The 23,960-nt window shown below is 32.3% G+C and overlaps 1 protein-coding gene across 1 annotated transcript in view; it reads left to right on the top strand.

Annotated features, from left to right (window-relative positions):
- The window catches only part of LOC129234578 (uncharacterized), a 43,940-nt gene that overhangs the window by 997 nt on the left and 18,983 nt on the right, over positions 1-23,960 (top strand). The window lies entirely within an intron of this gene.

Here is a 23,960-nt window from a genome sequence, read left to right as displayed (position 1 = left end):
TATCGTTATTTTCTTTTTTCACGGGAAAGTAGAGGCCCCAAAAATAACTGCAGAGATAAATATTCTTCAAAAAGCTTTTTTGTTTGAGGTAAATCAAATGTCGAATATTTACTTCTAATTCCGCAAAAAGATGCGATTCGTCGGCTCTTACGCACAGTACTTGCTTGGATGTAACAGTTTGTAAAAGGGATAGGATATTAATAGTAGGGGTATTTTCTATTTGAGAAGTGTATTTTTCAAATCAAGTGATATTGAAACAAAAGAAGGCAGTTTTTTCGGTCGACGATACATTTTATAAAAATAATAATCAATTCACAAACGAAAAAGTTAATTTTTCGTCCTTTTCTTTCAGGGCAGCTTTTTTTCTTTATTTATTTTAATATTTAAACTGGCAAAATATTTGTTCACAGTATACATTTTAAGTATATGGTAGAGTTTTTATTAAAAGTCATAATACAGGCAAAAAAAAAAAAAAAAAAAAAAAAAAAAAAAAAAAAAAAACGTGTTAAGAAATGATTTGAGGTTTTCAGTCTTCATTCATTTATAGTATTTAAATTCATCAAAAATCATTCATCTCATCTAAAATGGTGCGTGTTACAACAGGTAAGCTAATCTAATCTTGTTTAGCAGTTAAATTTTAGCATGAAATAATTTTTTAACTCAATGATATGAAATAAAAATTAAATTTTGTCAGTGATATTAGTAAAATTGGCTATTTAAAGTAACTCGAAAATAAACCAGTAATATTTTAGTAACTAACCGTAAGACAACTCTTTGATTTTCGTAAGAGAAATGTAGTATAATATTTAATTATCTTAAATTATTATTTAAAACAAAAAAAGCTTTATTATATTCTAGGCAAGGAAGGATAAATTTAGACACAGAACTTAGTCGTGCAAAATTCATGTTACTATTTTTTTTTCGTCCCTTTGACAATATTTTTTTAAAAGAAGGAATCACACACGAAATTGACACTTGCAAAACTTCCATATGCAGACGCAGATACAATTTCTTTTCTCTCTCTTTTTTTTTCTACAAAAATTATTTTTCCTCCGTTTTCTTAAACAAATAAATGTGAACTTCTTGATTTTTTAAAAAGTATTAACCTTGCTTTTTACCAGCTTATTGTTATTATTAATACCAAACATTTAATCACATAACAGAAAGAAATACATTGTTGGTCTTCCTATTTCAATTATGTTTCTTTTTTTTATGTATATATATATATATATTTAAAGCAGGGAAAAATGCTCATCAAGTCTTTTATTGGAATGAATTTCATTTTGCAAAAATGAAGCAAGAAATAAAAATCGCAACAATCATAAAATTTAACAATGCTTTGCCATCCCCTCTCAGTCATTCTCCCTTCCCCTATGCATCAAAAAAAAAAAAAAGAGAGATCGATAAAAATATTTTTTAAAAATAACTGATGAGGGATTATTGAAAAGAAACTTAAGTATTTTTCTCACTCTTGATAATCTATATTGGCTAATGTTCAAAAGTTTAACATCTCAACAGTTACATACAGTGGCTCCCAAAAGTCTTCGTGCACATACGACTTTCAACGAAATAGGCCCCTATCCATTGGTTAGAATTAATATTTCGGAATAGGTATTTAATTATAAGATCTATGATCTATTTTTAACAAAACTACATGAAAAGTTTTTAAAAAAATATTAAAACTTAATTTTTTAAAAATAAAAAACCAAAAAGTGCCGGAAATTTTATCTCACAAAAGACTTCGTACACTTTATAAAATGTCTATACATTATTGAATAATTTAACTTTTGATTAAGTTATTAATTAGTAGAATATCATGCAGCATTCATAACACCTTTTAAACGTCTGGGAATAAATTTCATTCTTTTTCTTTCTTTTTTTTTTGCGTAATTTCTGAGTAAGTGTTCAACCACACTTCCAGTCTTACTGTTTCTAGCTCTATTTTCGTTTTAAAGCTTTATTTTCGTAATCTAGTTTCCAGATATCTCTAAATACGTTACATTAAGTTAAAATCTGGAGATTGAGAGGGCATTTTCTATAGTTTTAAAGTATAATATATTGTGGTAGAATGTTTGTATGTTCATTTAAGCTCATATTGATAAATGTATGTGTGAAAAAATCTTATTTTTCCCCTGAAAAATGCATTTTACGCAATGTACGCTCGGATTTAAAAAAAAAAATACATGGTATTTTCGCTAAATAGTATGGAATACTCTAAACCGAGCATTAAACATTGATATTATCTTGTTATTAGAATAAGAAACACTTATTTTTTTCTCCTGAAACACGCCACGTATCACTTAAAGTAGTTATAGAATGTGGCATTGAACTATTTATCTTAGAATGTTTACTTAACAAACCGATAGATGGCATTAGAAGTCAACCTTTAGAATTGGTGTCTCCCCAGTTCGAAATTTCTTTCCTCGCCCTTTTTCAGTTTCAATCATATACCTTCTGACATCTGTGAGAGGAAGGAGGGGATTTTAAATGTCGGCGAGAAACTAGGGATAAACACAGAATTATTTTTCCTGAACGCTATTTTAAACAAAATAAAATTGTTTCGGGTCGACCGACCTGTGAATAAACGTACTCACCTCCCCCCTCCCCCCCCCCAAAAAAAAAGATGCACTGTCTCTGAAATAACTGCCGTAGTTTTCTTCCGTTAAATACTTAGCTGTCTGACATCTGATTGGTTTTCTTGGACATGAAAATTTTTCCTGAGACAATTGCAGACTGCTTACGACGGGGCATTGCTCTTTTTCTCTAATAAAATAATAAGGCTGGTGGCTAATTCTAACTAAATTAAATTCAATGTATAACTTCTCCACTTTTATTATTTTTCCTACATGATACTTGGAAGCAATCTTCTTTAACACCCGACACACAAAGAAAAAGGGTTATCAGTTTGATGTGTTTAAGTATCTGTGTGTATGTGTATCTCTGTGTCTGTGGCACTCTAGCCACCTAAATGGATGGAACAATTAAAAAAAATATATGTTCCGAATGAGAGTTGATCGAAAGTGCTCTTAATTTGGTTGCATCATCGGATGACATTAATCAACGAATATATTAATTAAAAACCTCCAAAAGATTTTTCGCGATTTTTCAGTGAAAACACATTTAAAAATGTAGTACCAAAAAAAAAGGATTTTTTTCTACGCATACAGGATGTGTTTGGAACTTCCATGTTATACAGAATTCGAATTATGACGTTTTTGTAAAATATATTTAAAATATGGCTAAGCCTTTATTTATGCTATTGGTATCCAAATTCATTGTTGGCAGAGAAGGAAAGAAAACGCAATGGTTTAAAATTTTTATCTGTTGCCAGTTTCGATTTGTTAAATCATGAAAAACTTGTAATTGCTTTTTATCCTACTTTTCCGGTAAAAGTCAGAGGGAGAAGAAAAAATAATTTGAATTCTGAAATTTTGAATTCAAATTATGTTTTTCGCAATCACGAGTTGCGACAGGGCCCTACTCATTGGGAGCTATTGTTTCTGGAAACAGCTCCTGTCCCCCCAAGCCTACCCCTCCTCCTAGGCGGTTACGTGTGTATGTGTGTGAGTGTGTGTGTGTGTGTGTGTGTGCTTGTGTGTATATGTAGGCACGCGTGCCTGCATGTGTAGGCTTGTGTGTGTGCGTAGACCTGTGTGTATTCACGTAGACGTATGTGTATTTGCGTAAAGGCTTGTGTGTATGAGCGTGTGATTTGTGTGTATGTGTGTATGAGCGTGTGTGTGTATGTGTGTGTGTGCGCTCGTGTGTGTGAGTATGAGCGCGCATGTGTGTAGCACATGGACGTCTCCGACCAGGAGAAGCGGATAGCTCAGGACCGGAGCAGCCGCCTGCAGAGGCCGGTGGGCGGTGGTACTGGTGTCCCTGGTCCAAGCTGAAAAAGGAACCACAACATCAAGGACGGTCAAATGATAGCAATAAGCAATCGTGATTGCTCAACAATTATGAACGAAGGCTTAATGCATCTTAAAAATATCGCGAAAAAAAAAGATAAATTAATTTGAATTTTGGCTTCTTGAATTCAAATTATGTTTTTCTCGCAATCACGAATGTGTATGTGTGTGTATGTAGGGGTGAATGTATGTGTGTGTATGTAGGGGTGAGTGTTTGTGTCCAGGCATGAGTGTGTGGGTATGTGTGTGTGTATAGGAATTTGTATGTATGCGTGTGTGTTTGTGTCTGTGTGCAGGCATGAGTGTGTGTGCAGGTGTGTTTGCAGGTGTGTGTATGTATGCGTGTGCGTGTAGGATATGGGCGCAACCTGGAGACAGTATTCGCTAGAGGAACAGCATCGTTAGGAGCCGGTCGACGGTGGAGCTGCAGAGGATGCTGGTGGGAAAATAAAATGATAGAACGCCAAAAGAGTCAAATAAAAGCAATGAGCAATCGTGATTGCTCAAAAAAAGCAAAAAAAAAAAAAAAATAATAATTAAATAAACATCGAAAAGTTTAAAAAAAAAAAAAAGGAAAGTAGGGTATTGAGATCGGGGAAAATGTCTGTCGATCTGTCTGTCTGTCCTCCCCCCTAATAACTTTTTAGTAAAGAGTCCGATTTGAACACTTGTTATTTGTTCGAAAGCTATCGGCGAGGACACCTCATTCCCATATTTCATTTCCTTATTTCATTCCTTGGTTTGAACCATTTTTCGTTCAATTTCAAACAGTTCAAAAAAACCTAACATTAACTCCTACGGTGAAATTCGAGGCAGATATAAATCCTGTAAATTTAGAGGCAAATTGGCTTCAAACAAACTTTGTAGGAAAAAGTAGGAAATTTTGATGAAGAACATGTATAGTTTTTTTTTTTTTTTGAACAGTTTTCCGTTCAATTTTAAACAGTTCAAATCCCTAACATTAGCGCTTACGTGAAAACTAAAAGTAAATATACAGGGTGTATCATTACAACCTTTACTTTCAGGGTAGATATAGTACATCTAGACGATGGAAAATCACAAAGCAATGCATGATCGGGAACACTTTCCTGAGGCTATAGTGACGACACAAAGCACAAGAAAGACAAGACGCGAATAAATGGAAAAAACATGTTTATTTTTTTAATGCAGCAAAAATGCTGGTAAATTTTTGTCTAGTGTACACGATGGATGTCGTTACGTATACGCCTTGACGTTCGATCTTCAGTGCGCCGTAGATGTGAGGCATGTATCACGACCCAGGGTCGTAATTTCGAACACCTACTTTGATGACGATCGTTGGCTCCTTCATGTTCTTTTTTCTTAGTTTTTTTTGCTGTACTAAGGATAATAAACATGTTTCTTCTCTTATTCGCGTCTTGTCTGTTTGGTGATTTGTGTCGTCACTATCATGCCAAGAAAGTGTTTCCGACCATGCATTGCTATGTTATTTATCATCGTCTATGTGTAGTAACTGCCCTGAAAGTTTGTAAAAGCACTGATACACCCTGTAGATTCCGAACTTAAAGGCAGATTTACTTCAAACAAATTTTGCTGGAAATAGCTCTTGATGACCTACTCCCGACTCCGACTCCGAGAATTTTGGGGAATTTTTCTCCGACTCCGACTCTTGAGCCCGATAATTAGTCGGACTCCGACTCTCCGACTTCGGCTCCGCAATCATTGTCAGAGTTGCGGACTGTAAGGGAAAATGACCGATTCCAACTCCGCGTCTTTGAATTAAAAACTTTCGACTTCTGAATCTGACGCTTATGTCCAAAAATAAGACTGATTCCGACTCCAACACCTCAGCCATGGTTTTTAAAGTGAAATAATTTTTTTAAATATGTTTTGCTTCTATTTCCACTCTAAAGTTTTAATTTATGCATTCAGTTTTCGGAATGAAGGGTTTTGGAGAAATTCGGAGTCCTTTATGTTTCTGCATAAAGATATTCGCAGACGGTTTTTTTTTTCGACAATGAAAATTATTTCTTTAAAATGACATTCATTGTTTTTATTTGTTTTTAAAAGTACATTAATTCATTTTTGAAATAATTTTTAGGCAACAAGGGAAAAACAAGCGATTTTTTTCTTGTTCTTGATGTGATGTTTTTATTTTAATGAGCTTATTTATATCTTTTTTTCTTTTTCAAAGTGGTTATAGATTTTGTTTTTAATGGAAAAAAAAAATATATTAGCTGCTTTGTTTAAAAGGTGCTGCTACTTTATTTGTTCGTTTATTTTTTTTATGCATATAATTCTTTGGATGAGCGAGGCATATTTTATTTCTAGAAATCAGCTTAAAATATTCAAAAAAAAAAAAAAATCTTTGAAATAGTTTACGATTTTTGCCAGTTTTGAGAAAATTGGTCAGATACTAGAAAGTCGATATTGGTATACGAAAAAGCGGGTTCATTTAGTTCTGGATGAATCTTCTTCTTAATTGTACAAGGTTTTAAAAAGTATAATCAATTTACCCTCTTATATCTATATTTGCAAATCAATAGGAGTTTTTAAATTTTTTTTTTATTTTAGTTATTCACTTCTCTATAATATTGTTCACAGTATGTCAACCTCACTTTTCAACAGTTTTACTAGGCTGGAAATGTCCAAACAGAAAAGAAAAATGCAGCTGTCTTATTGTACCGACTTTTCCCCTAATTAAGCAGTCAGAATTGAGCACTATTGTTGTACAATCTGTGTTGCCCAATTTTTTTCTCCCCGGGCCGAACACCTCATATTAAGATAATTTTCGCGGGCAAGAACGAATAGAAACGTTAAATGCATTTGATTTCTTCAATTGATAGCGTTTAAAAGCACGGTAAAGGAAATAAAATCATTCACCAGAAAAGTTTTTATCATTTCAACATGCCAATAAATAGGACAAAACCTTTTACTAACTTTTTTTGCTTCTTTTTTTTTCTTACTTCTTGTTTCAAGAAATCAGATTTAAATATGCAAAAGGTATGCTTAACTTGCAACCTTAGCTAATCAAGAGATAAGTTGCAAAAATGCCAATGCAGGGATAAGGGATGGGAAGACTTGTTTATTTCTAAATTGAAATTTTTATTAAAGGCTACAGTAAACACTAAAAATGCTGAAAATTGAGAAAGAAATTGAAATATATTTTTCGCCTTTTTTAGTACTATATCAGTTACTGTATTCTTGACAACATGATTTTTTTCATTCCAGGCATTATTTAATGAGTAATGGGTTGGTTTTGTTCTACGCACCCGTGATCAAGCCCCTTAGTTTACATTTCGCAGCACGTATAATACTGCTGTCATTATTTACATACAAACATAAACTTAAGATGTTCCATGCACCCCAATATTTTTCAGGTTATAATGAAACTTTGAAAACACATTCGGATAATATTTAGTTATAGTTGTACGCATAAATTTTTATAATGACGGCTATGTAAAATTAGAAATTCAGCTCTTTTGCTGTTAAAATCACCGTATTTGCTGAAAATTTCCCATAAATTCTCCTTTTAACCCATTTTTAATAAACTTTCTTATAAAACATTACATGTATTGCGTATGTTAATGCAATTATGCCAAAAAATTGAAAAACAAGTGGAAATTCAAATTTTGGAAAAAAAAAAATTGGGGCGCATAGAGCATTTTGAAAGTTGTGAATTTTTCTTAAAATGTTTTTTTTTTAATTTTAAATTTCTGAAAACATATTCTTTTTTTTTGCCCCATTTTTTTAATGGTTCAGATGTAATAAATATACAAAGACACAAAGTTTTAAGCATCTAGATCAATTATTGAAAACAAATTGTGTCCACAGTAGCCTTAAAATACAAGTTTATCTCTGTTAAAGGAGATTTTCAAAAAAGTTAAAAGGTGTTCCTTAAAGGGCCAGTTCTTTTTTAACGTTTAATTGTAAAGTGATTTTTTTAAAAAAGATGATGACTTCTTGAAAGCATTAATCAATTTTAAGTTGTTCATGAACAAATGCTGTATCTTGACTTTCGTAAATATTTTATTAATTATCTAATGCCTTATGTATGCAATGTGAGCGTCAATTGACTCATATTACTTGTTGAATCGTTTTTTTTAAAATATTTATTCGCCCTGTGGCCGGAAGAGCAACCGTTAATTTTTCTCTTTGTGTGTCTTCTAGATCAAGGAAAAAATTCGGTTCTTTCATGTCGTCAAACTCTCTATTTGTCTGGTAGGCCGTCATGAGTTTTTGATTAAAAAATCTATCACTTATTAAGTAATCAAACTTTTAAAGTAATGTATTATACCGATAGCATAACGGCATATATATATATATATATATATATATATATATATATATGTGTGTGTGTGTGTGTGTGTGCGTGTGTGCGTGCGTGTGTGTGCGGGTGTTTATGTTCTCTGTACTAATCCACAGTTTACGTCGGATATCGACCAATTTTGCCAGGGAGGTACTTAGGCACCGGAGAAGCAACGTATGGGGGTTTTCTAATGCCACAAAAGAACCGAACTGTTCGAATTTCAATTTTAAGACCCGAAAATGGCATTAAATGACTCTTGCTAATTGAAATCATTATCTAATCAGCTCAATTTTAACGCCATTCGAATGCCCGCGAAAAATACCCATAGTGTTCATTCACTTCCTTTGAATTAAAAAAAAGGTTGTAAAATCACCGGTAAAAAATATTAAAAAGAACTTTTAAATTTTATAACGGAAATTTTCGTTTGCGCGATTTTTTTTAAAGGGTTTGAGTTGTATTACTGGATAGTTGCGTTTAATTTATTCGGGAATTTTTGATTTGCCGTTTTCTTTCTTTAGGAATGATTATTTTGAAGAGGAATTTTCAGCATTTTTTTCTCTAATTGCAGCCTAAATGTTAAACATGCGTCACTTGACTTAACTTTTATTCTTAAGGTACACCATGCAAAGCCGGGGAATGCAGTTACTTATATATAATTAAGAAGTAATGAACTAATATGCAAAGATCTGAATTATGGTCGCCATGAAATTTATTATCTTAATTTAAAATGTTCCTACTTCTATGTAAAAAGCTGATTTCACAGCACCAAATGCTTAAAACAACTGATATGACTGTATAATTTCCTGTAATACTTACATTATTCTTTTAAAGTATTTATCGATTGACTTTGCAGCAATTTTTGCTTACAGTATTTTTTGTAAATTGAATATACTTTTATTTCCATTTAATATCCATTACTCGAGGAATTTTTTTAAACTTGAAAAAACGTGTTAAACCCAATAGTAAGTTTAACAATAAAACGAAAGTTATGTATTTTTATAATCAGTGATAGTCTATTTATGTGCGCTTAGAACAGTTTGAAAATAATCAATGAGTAAAAACATAACGTAAAGATAACTTATCGTCAGATAGTAAACTCCATTAAAACTGCAACTCTGGTAAGCAACTTTTTCATCAAAAAAAAAAAAGATAGAAAGAAATAGACACATTTATTTTCTTAGTGGTGTACAAAAATACTTTGAATCTTCTTTTAATGCGAATAGATGTAAGAAGTTTCTAGACTTTTCTCTTTTTCGTACAAGGGACAAAAGGATTTTATTTCACTCGCTACTTATCAGATCCATTCTTTGTTATTTTCAGCTGATTACGTCTGCTGAAGTCTTGAAGGATAGTGAGATATTTTATGTTTATCGAAAGCAGAATAAGGAATCCCAATTTTTTGAAAAATATTTACACGTTAAAGGCCTAAAACCTAAATCAACTTAACTTTCAGCATTGACTTAGAAGTTTCATATTATTTTTTTTAAAGATATTTATTTTTGATGCACAAATCAGTGCCCAATGCATTATGTTTAAGGTATTTCTCTTTGGAGGATACTTAAGTCAATATCACACAAAACTTTAATGTACAAAAATATATGTTATTACCTATAAATGTTTACTGACGTTATGAATTTCATTTGCTTGAAAGGTAGTTTCGTAGCAAAACATCATGACATTTGCGTTCTTATATGCTGATGAAAACGCATGCCATTTTTAAAGAGCATTGCCAAAAAAAGTTCTCAATTTCGTTTTTATATGTATAACTTAACATTACAAGAAAAAGGATTTTCTTTTAAATTGCTTTAACTTAATCTATGAACACAAAACAATTCAAATGCATTGTCTCTTGATTTTGTGTTTTGTATTTCAAAAGTTCTTCAGTATACAAGATAGTTGTAAATTAAATAGAGGCACCTTGGCCTTGAAACTATAAAGAAAAAGCGGACGTGCGAAAGTAGGCTATGAGAGTGGTGAGGTGGAGTTGTAGTCGATGTGTAGAATGAAAATCGAGGTTACTAATTGCAAAACGCAACAGAATGGAACCGACGATACTGGATGCTTGTGGTGAAAATGCATTATCATATTGGACGGTCTCTCCAATCCTCAAGGTTGCTAGGTATTAAGTATTTTTTTATATAATTCATACCAATGGGCTCATTTGAAAAGAAGTAATGAACAAAAGGCAAAAAATAGAAGTACCGTAAACTGCCGATTATCCGTAGAATAGGGATTCGTAAAGAAGGTAAAACCGATGCTAGTGTAAACAATAGCTTAAAAATATCAGTAATAGTTGCATGTGTCTAAACTATAGCTAAAATGATAACATATTATGTCAAAGCTGAAATAGGATACCCCATTTTAGCAAATGGATTACAAACGTATGCGATCAAATTAATGCAAACTGTTTACCTGCAGCTCATGAAACTACGTTACACCGTAAAAACACAAGGGTGGCAGCTAATAATTATTTCAAGATTGGTCCAGTCACTATTTTGCGGGGTTAAGTAGTACAGATCTAAAATTCAGTTATTGGGGTAGAACTTAAAAAATAGTAAGTAGTGTAGATCTAAATCAGTAAGTAGTGAAATTCAGGTTTAACTTATCATATTTGTGGGGATTTGAAGGTTTTGATTTCTTTGGCATGTAGAGGGTATAATTAAATAAGAATGTGTAAAATCATATTTATAACCCCGCACATAAGCCGCCAGCGAATCATCGGGAACTTATTGTAACTCAAACTATTATCTTAATATTTTTCCCTGCAAATTTAATGGTTGAAGAGACATTAAGTATTCAATTTTTCCAGTTATTTTGAACAATTTGTTTATAAATATTTGACGATATTCAATAATCATTATGACAAAAATGGTACAATAAAATGAAATAGTAAAACAAATTCCTTGAATGTTTATTGATGAAAAATGGAAAAAAAAAACGCTTACGATAGTTTTAAACAATGACCTTTTCTTTCAGATCAATACTTTATAAGTATACCTTTCACTGCGCAGGATTGAAGTCAATTCAGTTTTATTACAAAATCCTTTTGTGATTTCCACAAACACATGTCGTTTAAAAACTAACTTACTAGAAGAAAAATAGCGAATAGCACTTCCAAGGAACAAAAGAAGATTAAGTTCAGTCATTCTTGAAGAAAAAAATAATCGATGAAATCGATGAATTTCATTCATTACAATTGCAGAAAAAACCCATTTTCAAAATTAAACTGCGAATTTCCCTTTGGAAAACTGGTTCGTCTGATGAGGATTTTTATTATGTTTCTGTGGCCATGGCTGTTGTTACGCTGAAAGAATCAATCATGGAGGTAGTAATCTCTCTTCGAAGCCGAAGTTTAATCAGAAGCTTCGAGGAATGAGAAAAGTATATTCGTTTAAAAAAAGTTCTCCTCCACAAATTTAAAACGACTTATTCTGATTGTTCTCTTTGGCATCAATGCTTTTGAGAATATAGTGTTTACATTTCACTAATATTTTTAAGACGAAAAACAGTACCTTTGCGCAAAACAAAATAAACACTCAAAGAAATACGTGAAATGACTATTGGATTTGAAATCCCACTTTCCCTTCTGCTCTAGTCCCCCCCCCCCAAATAGAATACATTTTACAACTACTAGCACTTAGAACACACGCAAATTGATATCTTTAGCCGAAAATTTTTCGTCACGTCTATGTCGTTTTTATCAACTTTCGTATTATGTATCGGTGCTGCGCAAATCGTTTCAATTCCTTCGTTGAACATCTTTTAAAACAAAATGCTGTTATTTCAGTATATGAAAAAATTCTTTGATGGCATGACGCAAGTAAGGTTAACTGAATCTGGAATTCGTACTGGTCAAATATATACAAAATAACAAATTGTAGTTATTGCGAAAAAAGTCAAGTCTTAACAGAGCACACGGGTGATCAATGAAATATTTATTTTTTCAGATAGATTTTTTTTTTTTTTTGCAAAAGCTGAACCGACATTTACTTGAGATTTTACAGAGCTTAGTTTCTTTAAAGTGAATATGAGTGGCTTTAGGCTATAGGGGAATGTGGGACTAAGTGAAATAGTTATGTTAACATATATTTTTTGAAGTGAAAAAAATGGCAATATTTTTCGCTAATTACATTAAAAAATAAACATGCACCTAAAAAAATTGCAATGAAATAACGTATTTTAAAAAAGGGGGGAGGGGAGGGGGTTGGACTTTTTGTTAGTGTGTGTCAAAGTGGTAAATTGATTATTTTTTGCTAAAAATATTTTCAAGAAATAAATACATAAAATGAATAAACAATAAAACAATAATCAAATGAATAGATAAATGAATGCACGGAAAAAAACAAGCAAAAAATAGTTACTGAATAAGGACATATGATACGTAATTGAATTAACTAATGAAAGAATAGATAATTAAATTGATAAATAAATGAACATGCAAACAAAATTAATACTTTACCCCATTCATTTTGCTGTGCGTACACACAATGTGCGTTAAACATTTAAAATCAAAACATGCCAAATATAAACTAAATAAATGCTGTTCTGTACATAAAATTTCGATAAATAATTAAAATGTTGATTTAAGAAATGTTTTTATTATTTAATAAAACTAAAAACTATTTGAATAAACCAGCAAATATTGCAATATGTGTATCCAATTTTGAAGGTGTCTGGTATTGCTTGTTTCCTTGATCTTGAGCAGTTTATGTTTTTTCCTGATTCAACTATATGTTTAAGAACAGTTAAACTATTTTTCTATAGGATTCACTGACAACTGTGAAACATTTATAACATTTGACTTCGCCCAACATCTCCCTACGTTAATGCTCTTTCTCCATGCAAAATACCTAAATGTGGACGCAATTTAAAGCAGAATCTGATATATATATATATATATATATATATATATATATATATATATATATATATATATATATATATATATATATATATATATATATATATATATATATATATATATATATATATATATATATATATATATATATATATATATATATATATATATATATATATATATATATATATATATATATATATAAGGGTGGTCCTTATTTATATATGGCAAAAAAAAAAATTCGGAATTCAACAAGCGACGTGCCCTAGTTTTGTGACACTATAATAAAAAGTAACGTGTGCAAAATTTGAACTCGATCGGTCAATAATAACACGTGCCCCTAGGCTGTTGAACTTTAACACTTTTACTAATTTTCCCACAAATCTTCTGAGTTTTTACTTCAGACCCAGTACATAGTTTCTCCTAGGTTTGTAAAATATTTTTACAGTGAGGTAGCACTAAAATTAATCTTTTTAATTACTTTATATCATCTAAAGATTTTATGTTCAATAAGAATGAAATAATGCTTTAGAAACTTTCCTTAATCGTACGCTTTTCTCAATGTATCTCGATAGTGTGTATTTTTTCCCGATAGTCTTTTGGGCGGTCTGTAAAATAAATTGTTTTTGTGACTCATATATGGTAAATTAGCTGTGAAATTCTTCGATTATTATTGTGTCCTCCTTTCCGTTGTATCATTCACAATTTTCAGCATTTTAACGATCTCTCTTCCCTTTAAATAGCTTCCTTCATTTTGCCGTGAATCAGGATCAAATAGGAAAAAATCTTTTACTATTTGTAACTTATCAAACAGTTTTATTGACTCGTAATTGATCCTATAAAGAGGAAGATCTTTACTAAGAAAGTATTCCAAATCATCTATTGTTATCTGAAATTAATTAAACAGTCATCAGACACGTCTTCCTTATCACAAGCATTTTTTGGACTAGTCTAAGTTAATTTCTTCATCTAATATGGACAAAGCTACTAGTTTATCGCCTAAATACCATAAATGATTTATGAATTTTCCAATCACTGCTTCTGCTGCATGTTTGTCGTCATTTTGTACGCTGCTAGTTTTTCACACATATTGTATTATTCAAAGAAGCGTCGATTGGGTTGCTGTGAAAAACCATATCTTCGTACAGCATTTAATTGTAAAACTGCATTGAAGGGCTTTCTTTTCATGTGAGGTCAATTTAAATTGTTTCCAAAATATAAAAATTTTCAAAAAAAAAAAAAAAAATCCTTTTGTCATCCATCTGGCTCAGGGATAAGCTCCAAGTTGCCGAAAACATATCCCTGTAGGAGGAAATTCACCAGGAAATATTATTACAAGTTATGAGAATTCTCTTTAATCTTCCTCAATTCCGTTTTTCACGAACAACAACATGTCATCAATTCCGTCTTTTAGAATTTAAGTGGTATGTGTATTTGATTGAAATGCTATATGTTCTGTATGATGGAGATCTTTCCACAAAGTTTGGAAGCGCTTAAATAATTGAATATCTGATCTAGAACTAAGAGAGGCAAGAACTTCTTTAAGGACACACTCTTCAGTACGATATCAAGTGCATGATGATGGCAGTCCAAATTTAATGTATCACCTTTCAGTTTTTTGCACACAGTTTATTTACACGGTTGGTATTGCAAGTCGTTGTATCAAACACTACATTAGCAATAAAAAGCTATCATCTAAGATAACATATACAACTGAAGAAATATTTAAGGAATTCCGAGTAGCTGTTCAATATTAGGACCTGGAGCTACGGGTATTACGGTAATCCTGTCGGCGTTTTTTTTATCAGTTACATCTGGATGTAGCTTTGTATCCCAGTGAATAACTACAAAATCTAAATTTAAATTCATGAAATTTAATTTTACATGTCGAAGCTTTTTCTCTTGCTCTCTTAAGGAATGTACGATTGATCACTAGGTCATTTGGATTTAAATTTACTGCATCTACATAGGGTGTAAATAAAAGAACAACATCTTTATCCCTAATATGGCATTTGTCTAACAGTGATGAAAGGCAAGCAGATATCAATAGTTGTCAAACTTTTTTGCATTGTGGTAGACCAGCTGTAGAAAACAAAAGTTCAACAGGTTAAGATAGATACCCATTTCGGCTTCTAAATCTTGTGAATCGCAAGAATTTGATGATAATAAAGGACTATGTACTGAAATAGAAGAAAATTAATTAAAGTATAGATTTTTACATTGTTCCGATCTGGATATGTTTTTAATTTTATATTTTAATTACGAAAAATACAGTATATTTTTATGTTAGGAGTAATCGAGGTCTTGTCGAAATTTATATTTTAAAAATTGAAAATTGCATAAGCATTTCGGTATGTTTATAACTAAAGAACAGCGAATTAAAATATAATTGGAATTACTTATATTTATAGCATTGAAACCTAGCGACTATATTTGTCACACCTATTACATACACAGGGAATTTCGCAAATCAACACCCCCAAAGCCTGGTTGAGGCAATTTGTTGTGTTCAAAGATCGTTCATTAATGGCCTATAGAATTCCTTGTGTCCATCTTGGTGGGAAGAAACGTTCCCCTGCCGCTTGGTTGGAACTAGCGCAGAAGAGCGGTACGCTTTGGCCAAGGCCATTGTTGTACATGTACCCTCTGTAACATGTAAAATTTTACAGAATGAAAGTGAGAGAATGGTCGGTCTGGAAGTAGCGGCAAAATGAAAAAATCCGCAATTTTTTCTTCGAAACCCATAGAAAGGGGCCCTAGGGGCACGTGTTAATATTCATGGAGTGACTTAAAATTTTGCAAGGATTATTTTTTTGTATAATGGAACAAATTGAGGGGGACTCGCATAAAATACATGCAACTTCAGAAATACGGACCACCCATATATATATATATATATATATATATATATATATATATATATATATGAAAGTCGTGCTAGTTACACTGTTTATAACTCAAGAACGGCCGAACTGATTTGGCTGAAAATGGGTAGGGAGGTAGCTTAGAACCAGGAGACGGACATAGGATAATTTTTATCCCGTTTGACGGATGCCCGTTAGATGGCAGGGTAAGTTAACTCAAAAGAGCGCTCGCTGGTCGTGTTGATTTGTACGCTATTGTGGAACTGTTGTGGCTAGAGAGCTGATTTTTGAATGTTTTTTTTCGTTATGTTCAGATACATAATTTGATTTTGTAGGATTTTTCTATTGTGTTTTGTTTTCCTTATTTAACAACGTTGTTTTTGTTCCTATAGTTGAAGATAGTTGCTTATCTAAGTAAAAAGTTTCATTTGTCGTAGCATTTAATTGTGATTGTTCGTTATACCCTTATTTATTTTAGTATTGTATACTTGGCGAAACATCTTAAATTGCAGAAAAAACCCACTTAACTCGCTAAAGAGTAGGCTACGGTAGCGTGGTTGCTTGGCGCGTTAGCGATGAACTATACAGTTGAAGGATATTTTTACTTCCTTTTACAAAAAAGGAAGTATTGTATACGCGAAAAAATTTTCACTCAAAAATCGCCCTTAATTTCCATTTTGCTCACCCCCAAATGAATGTTGAGTTTTTTTTTCGATTCGACCACATGCGGAAAAGTGCCTAAGAATGTATAGACACGCGAAATATCCATTTTGACCATCACCGAGGTAATTACAACGACTTTTCTCGTGACGTCTGTATGTATGTGCGTATGTGTGTATGTGCGTATGTGCGTATGTGCGTATGTGCGTATGTATCTCGCATAACTCAAAAATGGTATGTCCTAGAAAGTTGAAATTTGGTACATAGACTCGTAGTGGGGTCTAGTTGTGCACCTCCCCTTTTGGTTGCTTTCGGATGTTCCTAAGGGGGTCTTTTGCACCTTTTTGGGGGGAAATCATTGTTAATATCAATGCAAACTTAAGTGGTGTTATAATTTGGTAAACACTTGGTGACGTATCGCCAAGCTTTTGGTCGCCAAGTTTTTTCGCCAACTTGGCGACGATTTTTTTTTCTTCTAAGAGCGAACATCCGGATCTGATTAGCTATTTGGCCTATAAAACCCACCTTAGGGCCCTCTAGTTTCTGGGGCCCTCGAAAATATTAGACTATGTAGAGAATTATACCAAAATATGACTTCGTTTTTTTTACTTCCTTTTACAAAAAAGGAAGTATTGTATTCGCGACAAAATTTTTACTCAAAAATCGACCTTAATTTCCATTTTACTCACTCTTGAATGAATATTGAGATTTTAGTTAAAACGAGTTTTCTCGTGACGTCTGTATGTACGTTAGTATGTATGTGCGTATTTATGTCGCATAACTCAAGAACGGTATGTCCTAGAAAGTTGAAATTTGGTACGGAGACTCCTAGTGGAGTCTAGTTGTGCACCTCCCTTTTTGGTAGCATTCGGGTGTTTCTAAAGGGATCTTTTGACCCTTTTGGGGGGGGGGAATCATTGCTAATTTCGGTGTAAACTCATGCGGTGTTATAATTTGGTGGACATTTGGCGATATATCGCCTGTCTTCTTCGCCAAAAAACTTGGCGATTTTTTTTTAATTTTTCTATTTGGCCACTGTTGGTGAAAGAGAGGGTAAACTATTGAATCACATTAAAATTGCCAGTAATGGGGAAATGACATTAAATTGGAGTAAAAGGAAGTCATGTGATTCACACATCAGCTCGTTTAGTTTCAAAGTTAATGCTAATCTTTTTATGTATTTTGGCGAATAGTTTTAAATTCCAAATCATTCCAATTTCCATCAGAAGGGATGGGAGGGATTTTTGGATTTTTTTTCTTCAACGGACTTCCTTGAAATTCTTAGCACGGGCATCGCTGTGGTTGTACTGCTAGTTTAATATACACTTTGAATATATTGTACTGAAATGCGAGAAGCAAAATTCCGTTTATAAACCCTAATATAATTACTTCATTAACATACGTCAATTTAGTAATTCACTTATTTATTCATTCATTCACTCTTTTTCATTTATTTATTTGTCCTCATACAATTATTCATTAATGTATTTACTTATCGATTTTTTTATAATCGAATAAAAAGCAATGTATTACAAAAAATACTTAATCTTTCACTTTGCCACATGAAAAAAAAAATGAAAATTTTTCTTTTTTTTTTTTTTTTTTTTTTGAAAGCGAAAATTTTCTGCTAAAATTACAAAATACAATATCGATGCAAGTTTTATTTTAACTAGTTGAACCCGCACGGCTTTGCCCGTAATAGAAAAAGTAAAAGGTCTTTTGGTTCGCCTGTATATTTACAAATAATGTATACTGAATTTTCTCGCCAATTGGCTGGTACCTATGTTACGGTTCTACGTTATGATAATTTCGTATCTCGCCAATTGACTTGTGCCCATGTTACGGTTTCTCGTTATGATAATTTCGTAATTTACTCGTCCATCTTATGATATTTTTGTCCTTAAAATTGGAATAGACAAAGAACCACATCGAATTTTCGAAAAATCGTTTCAAGGTGCACACCCCCATGCTACAAACTAACTTTGTGAAAAAATTTCATGAAAATCGGTCGAACAGTCTAGGCGCTATGCGCATCATAGAGATCCAGACATCCTCCAGACAGAGAGACTATCAGCTTTATTATTAGTAAAGATTACAATGTTCTTTCTTTATTTACTGTAATTTTCAAAACAAGTTGCCACTTTGTTCGTTTTGAAAACGCTTAGCAATCTTAGCTTTTTCACTTTGCCCTACATTCCTCTATTTTTATTGCCTCTTGAAATATTCGTTAAAATTCAAATACTACCAGTGCACTTCTATTCAAAATGTTGAAAAAAAATGCCGAATTGTGCATGATTAAACATAATCTATACTTATGCGTGTAGCATATTACACGTACATGCATCTATAACAAATATGGCAAACCAGAAAAATGATCCGTTGACCGCCGTTTCATTATGCACATTTATTTTTTACTCTTCATATATTATTCTATTATTTCTTCCTTTTTCCGTTTCAATCTGCTTGCATTCTTTCTCCCACAAAAAAAAAAAAAGTTTTTTACCAGTAGTTTCTAAAATGATTTTGTCGAATCCAAAAAAGTGCCATTGCATTCATTTCTTTCAGAGAGTTTTTACGTTAGATTGTCTTTTCATTTTCCGCCGGAAATATATCCATCGCCGGACCTTTCTACGGTAATTTTTTTCAGTACGTTTTCGAATGTTTCTATTTCCTTTTGTCTCCCCAAGGCTTCGAGTTCATCAAAATAGTCAGCATTCTTTCCTTAAGCAGAAAATGGAACGAAAGAAAAGAATACCGATGACGATGGTGATATTCCATATCGGAAAATGAAATTCTATTGATTTGACTGCTATTTTTCTTGAATATTTTACTCTCATTCCGCTTCGCTCCCAAGATAGTTTCTATTCTTTTAAACATTCGGCAAGGAGCTTTACTGAAAAAAAAAAGCAAAAAACAATCACTGATCTAAGCTATTTTTATAGGAGTTGGAAATAAAGTCTCCAGTAAAAGATAGCGATATTTGAAATCTAATCAAAAACTATACACAAAAATAGGACTCCTGTACAAAATGTGCCTCAATCTAACATTTGTATTGCACTACCCATATATATACATGTATCTATATATATTCAAAATTTTGATATCAATAAATACAGTAAAAAATGATAACAAGATTTAAAAACTTAGATGCACAGTCTGGTGAGTCATCAGAGTACAGATGACCAATGCCCTTCGTTTTAATGTTCCGTTCATCAGATAATCGTTCATGTTTTTGATCCGTAAACAGAATTCGTTCATTAAAAAAAGTTGCTGGTGATATCTTTACGAGATGAACTCACGTACATTGATATTTAATTGGGTTCTTTACATTATTTTAAGGAAAAGTGACAAAAGCTCCCTTACACTTAGAAAACATTGGAATAAAAATTGCTCAAGAAATATTATAAACAGGTTTAGGTGTATAAAGTAAACACTTCATTTTGTAAACTATTTCTCGGTATTTGAGTGGTAACACAAGTTATTCCAAAAGTCGCAGCTGTTCAGCTCTTGCAGGGTACACAATTTTTAAAAAGTTTTAATTTAGTTAAGTTAAAAAGAAATAAAATTGACATGACGTCTAAACATTTGCAAAATTGATCTTAATAAATAACTTTTAAAAAAAATGCCGAATCTCATATAAAACATTTTAAATGGAAAGATAAACAAAACTAGTATGTTGTGGCCATCACGAAACTTTCTTCTATATTTTTCTTTTTTTTTCTGATCTCTCCCCATGCTTGACGAGGAAGCAATATTCCCAACAAAAACAAAATTACACATGCAAAAACTTGACGACCATCCCAATATCTGAATTATTGCAAAAGCAAAGCAAAGAGCGAAAATTGAAAGTTATTTTAAAAGCCTTGCTTGAATTAATTACAAATATTTTATTTGTTAACAAACATAAGATGGCAACAGTTAAAAATTTTAAATCATTGCGATAATATTTCCGATCATTTCCATATAATTAAAATCACGAGAAATACGCAGACGACAATCTATTACGATTTATCTTTCTTATTGTTGCATTAATAAAGCTATTTTTATTCGCAAAAAAAAAAAAAAAAAATCAACACCTCTTGGAGCGATTGGCGTCAAAATTGAACCAAAGCCTGTTTACATATGGATTCACATATATTCCAAATTTCAACCAGAACGTAGCATTACTTCTTCAGATAGGGCACTCACAATGGAAAAAAAGAACGAGCGATTGCGCTACCCCCCTTTTTAGCTGTTGACACCAAAATAAAATCAGCTCTTATACCCACTAAGGACTACTTGCCGATAAATTTTTCTTTCATTCTGTTCATTATTTCTTGAGATACAGCAGTCACAATTGACGACAAAAAACGTTCTATAGCTCAACCCCCGTTTGAGTTATTGACACCAAAATTGAATCAGCACCTGTTCCTGTTAATGGCAACATATGGACCAAATTTTGTTTGATTCCGCCAATTACTTCCTGAGGAATAGCAAGCACGCGTAACTCAAAAAACGTCCCATTGCTCCACTCCCCTTGGAGGAATTCGTGCCAAAAACCAATGGGCACAAGTTCACATAGGGGCACATATGTGTACCAAATTTTGTTCGATTTCATGCGGTAGTTTTTGCTGTAGAGCGGCCACAAAAAACTGGTCACACACAGACGTGACACACACACATACACACATACATACACACATACATACACACACACAGACAGACAGACATTTTCCAAAAATAGTCGAAATGGACTCAGCACACCTCAAAACGTTCGAATCCGTCAAAATTCGAAATTCGAAAATTTGCACGAATCCAATACTTTCTTCTATATATTAGATATAGAAGAAAGTAAAAAAAAATGAATGCGTGGAGTGAAATTAATATCAAAAGATATAAAAACAGTTTAAAGTATCAAATTAAGTCACACAGAGGGAACATCATCGTTCACGAGAACGGCCGTTTTTTTTTTAAATAATTTTTTTCAAATTTTATTTATTAGATTGTACTGCACCGTTTATTTTAAGGAGTCCGTTTTTTAGACCCTTTCGTTCATAAACGACACATTCCTACATCAGAGAGAAGAGGAAAAATTAATCATGCTCATGCGTAATATCTGAAAACTTGCTGTTTCATTAAAGAAATTTTGAAGTATCAAATCAACCTGGACAAGAAAACGGCGAAAGATGGAGGGAGGGGGGGGGGTGCATCTGCTACTAAAGCCAAAATATTAAATTCAGAAAAAGTGAAGGCGACAAAAATGAATGCGTTGCTGTTAGAAAAGCAAGGAACAGTTGTGGTTGCGTATAATATAAAGAATAGTAGAATGTCCAGAAATTTTATTTCACTAGACACAAGGAGGAAGCTTTAATGAGGCACTTAATAAGCGAAGCAATATTCAGGAATCTGGTTTTCAAAGAAAAGCTACTTTTATGGTGGGATGTTCCACTTGAAATGTAGTACCTTCAGTTTATGTGATCAGTCTTGAGCCGTACCTTTTTGATATAAACTATAAGAACAATACTCCATACAAGTCAACATACACGGTTTTGACAGTATAGATGTACAAACGTTCACTTTTATAATCCAGCAGTGTGTGTGTGTGGATGTTTTATAACTCTATGCATTTTCCTTTAAAAATATTCAATAATGAATTAGAATATATTAAAGAACTCTGCTTCTTACAGTTCCATGAATTGGTATGTCCTACTATTCAACATTATGCCAAAATCGATGAAAAATGAACAAAAATAGATAGTAGTACAAGAAGTTCTGTCTAGAACTATACGAGCCTACTTTCCCGTATATCCATACTACTTTCTAGTTCCTGATCAATATTCTCAAAAATAGCTAAAATCGCAATTTGTTTCAAACATATTTTTTTAATATCTTAAGCTAATTTCTAGGAATAAAATACTCCTCACTCATCTAAAAAATTAGATGCTTTAAAAAAAATACAATTAAAATAGCAGCACCATTTAAACAAAGCAGCTAACACACTTTTTTCTATTAAAAAAATTTTTAACAGCTTTCAAAACAAAAGAATAACAATTAAAATTAATAAGCTCATTAAAATAAATACATCATTTCAAAAAAAAAAAAAAAAAATCCGTTTTTTTTCCCCTGTTGCCTAAAATAATTTTTTTAATGAATTAATGCACTTACCAAAATAAATAAAAAAAATAAAATGTCATTTTAAAGAAATACTTTTCATTGTCAAAAAGAAAATTCTGCGCATATCTTTATGTAGAAACATAAATGACTTCGAGTTGATTCGCCGAAAACTGAATACCTAAATTAAAACTTTAGAGTGAAAATAAAAACGAGTCATGTCAACAGTAATTATTTCACAGTTAAAACTATAGCTGCGGTGTCGGAGTCGGAGTCAATCTCATTTTGAGATAAAGGAGTCGGAGACGAATAACCAAGAATCGGAGTCAGCCATTTGTCCTCCGTGTATAAATTTTTGCCAAAGCTAGAAAGTCATAGTCCGATTAATTATCGGGCACAAGAGTCGGATTCGGAGTCAAGTGCCCCTAAATTCTTGGAGTCGGAGTCTGGAATTTGGCGTCAAGAGCTATTTCCAACAAAATTTGTTTGAAAAAAAATCTGGCTTGAAGTACGGAATCTACATTGACTTTCGGTTTCCCCGCAGGAGCTAATGTTAAGTTTTTTTGAACTATTCAAAATTGAACAAAAAATAGTTCAAATCAAAAGTGAAATATGGGAATGAGGTGTCCTTGCCGAGATCTTTCGAACAAAAAAAAGTTTTTTCAAATCGGACTATTCATTCAAAAGTTATTAGGGGGACAGACAGACAGATCGACCGACAGACCGACAGACAGACAGACAGACTGACAGACATTTTTTCCCATCTCAATACCCTACTTTCCAATTTTTAATTTTTCAATATTTATTTAATTATTTTATTTATTTTTGACTTTTTTTTGTTTTTCGCGATATTTTTAAGATGCATTAAGCCTTCTTTCATGTTTTTTTCTTCTTTTTCTGACTTTTACTGGGAAAGTAGGCTAAAAAAAATCGTGTTTTACCATATTTATGTTGTAAATTCTTCCCCACAGAACTCAGAATCATTAAATTTAGAATTGAAGCGCTAGTTCCTCCTTTATTCCAGCATCTGCGTGGAACTTCAACACTCGGAAACCAGTTCAGGGAGGAGTTATGGCATCAGTCTGAAGTGTAATGATACGGAACCATTTGTAATAGTGTTCTTTTATATAGGAAAACATTCTTGAATTGGTAGGAGGCTGTTTAATAAAAAACCGATTTCATGAATTTCTTAAAATCTTAAGTGGGGTTAATTCCTCGTGAACAAATATTAAGTAAATATTCTGTCCTGCATTTGTAAAGCAATTGACGTTTGTCATTTCGGTCAG

This window comes from Uloborus diversus, chromosome 1 (assembly GCF_026930045.1).
Source record: "Uloborus diversus isolate 005 chromosome 1, Udiv.v.3.1, whole genome shotgun sequence".
Lineage (NCBI taxonomy): Eukaryota > Metazoa > Arthropoda > Arachnida > Araneae > Uloboridae > Uloborus > Uloborus diversus.
Note: the sequence above shows the minus strand (reverse complement) of the source record. Positions and strands in the feature narration are given on the sequence as shown.